The sequence below is a fragment of the Panulirus ornatus genome, chromosome 42 (genome assembly GCF_036320965.1).
Source record: "Panulirus ornatus isolate Po-2019 chromosome 42, ASM3632096v1, whole genome shotgun sequence".
Taxonomy (NCBI): Eukaryota; Metazoa; Arthropoda; class Malacostraca; order Decapoda; family Palinuridae; genus Panulirus; species Panulirus ornatus.
The window spans coordinates 27,123,659-27,130,168 of record NC_092265.1 but is presented as its reverse complement, the minus strand read 5'-3'; the positions used below and the strand labels follow the sequence as shown (position 1 = coordinate 27,130,168).

General features: G+C 49.0%; 1 non-coding gene across 1 annotated transcript; it reads right to left on the bottom strand.

Moving 5' to 3' along the window:
- Positions 1 to 1,828: 1,828 nt before the first annotated feature.
- TRNAT-UGU (transfer RNA threonine (anticodon UGU)) lies at positions 1,829 to 1,900 on the bottom strand. The gene has a single exon. It is a non-coding gene; the product is annotated as a tRNA-Thr (tRNA).
- Positions 1,901 to 6,510: the final 4,610 nt, after the last annotated feature.

Below are 6,510 nucleotides of genomic sequence, written 5' to 3'. Positions count from 1 at the left end.
CTCGGAACTCACACGTATCATTAAACAAGCGATGACGAAATTCGGTTGCACCCCAGCTCTCCCTCTGCATCACGTGGCCAGTTATTACTCCTTACTAACGGTTGACGTGATCCTCGAAGCGGTCATTATCCACCTACCATTCAATGACTCCAATACTTACAGCCTTGTGAACGTAATACCATTCTCTTTTAATTATACAAAAGGGTCGCAAAAAACTATCGTCCTTGCTGATAACATGAACTTTCTATTATAAAATATTTATTCCTCATTGATTGCACATCTCTCCATGGATGATTTAGCATTGTGCCATAAACCATTGCTTGACAACTTGATTTGCACCTCCCCCCCAATACCTTGGTTTTCCATAATTTACAAACAGATTCATGTAAGTACCAACTACTTTTTGGGCATCAACAAAATGTTCTTCGTTCTTGTTCCTTTAAGGAAATTGTTGTTAATGAACCTTGGATTGAAAGTATGGACCAGTATCACGTACTGTTTTTCCCAGACCCACAAAATGTTCTTCTTCATTGCCCACCTAATCATCCCAAATCTTATTTATTTCTGGGACACATTCAGTTAGGACAACAATATACTATTATCAGTTCCAGTTTCAAATTGTTCGGCACTCATGATCATTATTTGGGACAAACTGATAGAACTATCCCGAGTTTAGGACGAATTCCCCAAAACATCAACTTATCATCGATGAAGTAAAGATCCAACATCTTCCATCTAAGGTTCAGAACGATCTAGATTCTACAATAGATGTTCTGGCTTTTGTACCTTTTAAGTACGCTTCTCATATATCTGGAATTTCAATTGTTTCATTGTCTATTGCACTTATATTTTTGTTCGTAGTATTTATGTTATATTGTCGTCTACGACATAAGGTATCTAATATAGAATTCAGAAGGTAGTTGCAGCAGCACTTCCTTATTTAAGGAGAAATCTAACTCCATAATAATATGTATTCAATAAGTTGTTTCATTTTTTGATTTTTTTTTTTCATTTCATTTGCATACTGATTTTGTTTACACCAAATGTGATATCCATGTATATATCTTTATGATAATCTAATAATTGTAAAGTATGTTATCTATCTTCTCAAGCATACTAGTTGATATAGGAATAACTCTTGTAAATACCTACAATTTGCTTATTTCTGTACCCTTATATTCAGTATTATTTCATGTATAACCATAACTTATCATGGCTGGCAGGAGCTTGAGCCAGGTTGTGGCCGAGCAACATGTAAGACTCACGCACACTACCATTAATTTTTCATTAGGTATTTGTCATTATCATTTTACTGTGAGTTACATAGAGTTAGATGCATGTTGCCACGGGCTCACTGTTCCCACGGGCTACTGTTAATCAGGATGTTTGAACACGTAAGAGCTGATCTGTTATTTGAACACGTTGTTGAATGGGTGTTGACGGACTCCCATATAACCCCTGCCAGTGTGACCTGAGGAGACACACTGGCCAGCATCGTCACACTGTTCACTAGAGTGTGTCGTAGTGTGTCATAAGACTATAGCCCAGAGTACTACAGATGGACGTACACGTTTTGTTGTAATAAATCTACAAAGGCCGCCTGATCTTCATTGAGTACCACAGACGAAGAAGACCTGATTTCCTTCCTCTCAACTCAACCTTACATTTGTGATGGTAGCGCGGGTGGGTGGGTGGGTGGGTGGGTCATCTGGTCCGCCATTATTGTATTTCATTTTGTTATATCGATATTTGAGGTAGTATGTTGCCAGCTGCACTACCACTTCTACTCATCAATAATTATCACAACAGCAGCCACTAAAGACGTTGTTGCCTCCTGTGAGAATCGAACTCACGACCCCTGGTTTACAAGACCAGTGCTCTGCCCCTGAGCTAAGGAGGCGCATGTTGGCACAGCAACACGGCGGGCGGCCAGTGGCCATAACTCATCATGCAACCCACACCTGGCTTGGCTCCTGCTGGTGGTGGTGATGGTGGTGGTGATGGTGGTGATGGTGGTGATGATGGTGATGGTGATGGTGGCGATGGTGGTGGTGATGGTGGTGATGGTGGTGATGTGTGGTGTGGTGATGGTGTGGTGGTGTGGTGGTGATGGTGATGGTGGTGGTGATGTGGTGTGTTGGAGTGGTGGTGGTGATTGGTGGTGGTGTTGGTGGTGGTGTGGATGGTGGTGATGGTGATGGTGTGTGGTGGTGGTGATGGTGGTGGTGGATGGTGTGATGGTGATGGTGGTGGTGCGGTGATGGGTGGTGGTGATGTGGTGGTGATGGTGGTGGTGATGGTGGTGATGGTGGGGTGATGGTGGGGTGTTGGTGGTGATGGTGTGTGGTGATGGTGGTGGTGATGTGTGGTGGTGGTGGTGATGGTGGTGATGGTGTGGTGTTGGTGATGGTGGTGATGGTGGTGGTGATGTGGTGGGTGTGATGGTGGTGTGATGGTGGGTGATGGTGGTGGTGGTGGTGATGGTGGGTGGTGGGGTGATGGTGGTGGTGGTGAATGTGGTGATGGTGGGTGATGGTGGTGATGGTGATGGTGGTGGTGGTGATGGTGGTGGTGGTGGTGATGGTGATGGTGGTGATGGTGGTGATGGTGGTGGTGATGGTGATGGTGGTGATGGTGGTGGTGATGGTGATGGTGGTGGTGGTGGTGATGGTGGTGGTGATGGTGGTGATGGTGGTGGTGGTGGTGATGGTGATGGTGGTGGTGGTGGTGGTGATGGTGGTGGTGGTGGTGATGGTGATGGTGATGGTGATGGTGGTGGTGGTGGTGGTGATGGTGGTGGTGATGGTGGTGGTGATGGTGATGGTGGTGGTGGTGATGGTGGTGGTGGTGGTGATGGTGATGGTGGTGATGATGGTGGTGGTGATGGTGATGGTGGTGATGGTGGTGATGGTGGTGGTGATGGTGGTGGTGGTGGTGATGGTGATGGTGATGGTGGTGGTGATGGTGGTGGTGATGGTGGTGGTGATGGTGGTGGTGATGGTGGTGGTGATGGTGATGGTGGTGGTGGTGGTGGTGATGGTGGTGGTGATGGTGGTGGTGGTGGTGGTGGTGGTGGTGATGGTGGTGGTGGTGGTGGTGGTGGTGGTGGTGGTGGTGATGGTGGTGATGGTGGTGATGGTGGTGGTGGTGGTGGTGATGGTGGTGATGGTGGTGGTGATGGTGGTGGTGATGGTGGTGATGGTGGTGGTGGTGATGGTGGTGGTGGTGGTGGTGATGGTGGTGATGGTGGTGGTGGTGGTGGTGGTGATGGTGGTGGTGGTGGTGGTGGTGATGGTGGTGGTGGTGGTGGTGGTGATGGTGGTGGTGATGGTGGTGATGGTGGTGGTGGTGGTGGTGATGGTGGTGATGGTGGTGGTGGTGGTGGTGGTGATGGTGGTGATGGTGGTGGTGGTGGTGATGGTGGTGATGGTGGTGGTGGTGGTGGTGGTGGTGATGGTGGTGGTGGTGGTGGTGGTGATGGTGGTGGTGATGGTGGTGATGGTGGTGGTGATGGTAGTGGGGGTGGTGATGGTGGTGGTGATGGTGGTGGTGGTGGTGATGGTGGGGGTGGGGGTGGTGATGGTGGTGGTGATGGTGGTGATGGTGGTGGTGATGGTGGTGGTGATGGTGGGGGTGGTGATGGTGGTAGTGATGGTGGTGGTGGTGGTGGTGATGGTGTGGTGATGGTGATGGTGGTGGTGATGGTGGTGGTGGTGATGGTGGGGGTGGGGGTGGGGGTGATAGTAGGGGTGGTGGTGATTGTAGTGATGGTTGTGGTGGTGATGGTGGTGGTGGTGGTGGTGATGGTGGTGGTGATGGTGATAGTGGTGGTGATGGTGGTGGTGGTGATGGTGGGGGTGGGGGTGGGGGTGATAGTGGGGGTGGTGGTGATTGTAGTGATGGTTGTGGTGGGGTGATGGTGGTGGTGGTGATGGTGGTGGTGATGGTGGTGATGGTTTGTGGTGGTGGTGATGGTGGTGGTGGTAGTGATGTTGGTGATGGTGGGGGTGGTGGTGATGGTGGGGGTGGTGATGGTTGTGGTGGGGTTGATGGTGGGGGTGGTGGTGATGGTTGTGGTGGGGGTGATGGTTGTGGTGGTAGTGATGGTTATGTTGGTGGTGATGGTGATGTTGGCGGTGGTGGTGGTGGAGGAGGTTATGTTGGTGGTGATGGTGGTGTTGGCGGTGGTGATGGTGGAGGAGGTTATGTTGGTGGTGATGGTGGTGTTGGCGGTGGTGGTGGTGGAGGAGGTTATGTTGGTGATGGTGGCGCTTCCGAGACGTGAACTTTAGATCAGGGTGACCTACTTTTGGTGGGATGCTGAAGCGTTCGTCAATATGCCTCGTGGTATGAAGTTACATGCAACATGGGCTGAGAACCGTAGTGGGAGGTCAAGCTTTCCCCAGGTGTGAGCAGCAGCAGGTGTACCACGTGCACACGTGTCTCCGGAGGCTGAGGCCACAAGTGGTCTTCCTCTACCTCGTAGAGGCCAACCAACAAGCGGGAGGGAAGGAAGGTGATGTAGATAACGTGTAGCTCTTGTACTCTGCTGTAGCGAAGATGTTTAGTCCAAACTGGAAAATTTAGATCATGTCTGGAGACGCGGTCCAATGGCCTCCATGTCTAGAGGGAGAGTGGACTGGCCTCCGCGTCTGGAGACGGAGTGGACTGGCCTCCGCGTCTGAAGACAGAGTGGACTGGCCTCCGCGTGTGGAGACGGAGTGGACTGGCCTCCGCGTGTGGAGACGGAGTGAACTGGCCTCCGTGTGTGGAGACGGAGTGGTCTGGCCTCCGCGTCTGGAGACGGAGTGGACTGGCCTCCGCGTGTTGAGACGGAGTGAACTGGCCTCCGTGTGTGGAGACGGAGTGGTCTGGCCTCCGCGTCTGGAGACGGAGTGGACTATCCTCTGCGTCTGGAGACGGAGTGGACTGGCCTCCGCGTCTGGAGACGGAGTGGACTGGCCTCCGAGTCTGGAGACGGAGTGGACTGGCCTCTGCGTCTGGAGACGGATTCTACTGGTTACAATATCATGAAGCACATTTTCTATGAATTATCACCTTCAAGTTAGTTAAGTTTACCCTAACCATTCATCATGTACATATGTATCATGTATCACCTTCAAGTTAGTTAAGTTTACCCTAACCATTCATCATGTATATTATGTATCATGTCTCACCTTCAAGTTAGTTAAGTTTACCCTAACCATTCATCATGTACACACAGCAAAAAAACTATCGCGCGTTTTTTGTACGAAACAAAATGACGCACCAGACGTGGAATAATGGAACAGTCAACATTTTCCTGTGAGATGGTGGTAGCCCTGATGTCCCTGCCTGTGGGTGTCCTCACCTATCTAATGGCAACGATATATCCTTCCGTATGTAGTACAGTAGATGGGATACGTAAATTGAGCATGTAAATGTAATATTCTGCACAGTAAGGCATATTGCAGTAATCATTATCTCTTGCAAAGTGTCAAATTCGTGGTGTAAAATAATATACTACATGGTAACTACGACACCCTGCTTCATACCGGCGGTGATTTATCTGTTTGCTGGTTTAGATTAATCAGCAACCTCACGTAATATGTAGTATCACCTGTGTGACTGATAACAGTATGTCACAAACCTGGCACCACATCATAGTACTTAGTAAACCAACATGAAAAGTAATGACTCTTTTCATGGATCTGCATTAGTTAACTTTCCTTTAACAGTGAAAATCAGATTTCTATATAACATGACCATAGACATGTTGTTGGAGGTTAAGAAAGTAATCTTTGACTGTAAATTTTATCATTTCAATACTTGGTATAACCTCCTCCCGTTGCCAACACTTCATTGAGCCTTCGAGGCATGGATGCCACTAACGTCTGCGTTAAGTTCCTACCAGAAGGGCTTCGTAGATGTTCCCATGCTTGTAAAGCATCATTTACGACTGTAGCACGACATCGATGTTGTCGGTCAGGCATGCCTTTCTGCATGGCCGCCCATACGTGCTCTATCGGGTTGAGATCAGGCGATTTTGCAAGATGTTGGCAACACTGTTATACGTGGATGGCGACATACCACCATTTTCAAACCCGGGATGTGTGACTGGCTTTATCTTGTGACGAGGTATAATGGCTTCCGCTCTGGAAAACAGCATAGCCCCTACCGAGTAGCAGACCTCCTCCATATCTCAACTATCGGTCTAGGTCCGGTCAATCTGCCAGGCCGACATATCCACCAACTCACCGACACCAGCACCCTGGATGGATCCAACCAAATAGTCCTGCACTGAAGCGCGCAGCCCACGCTCCTCTGCTACCCACCACAGTTGTGTCGCGTATCTTGGTATATAAAATGTATAAAATTACTTAGACATGTGTCTTAATCAAATTAGGTCAAAACTCTGCCTGTCGGCGAATCCATCGTGCTACGTTGACCCGGTGAATACCAAGACGTCTTCCCAATTTCAGAAGTCGCTGTAGCCCTCATTATGAAGCTGTAGAATAGCTTAACAGTGTC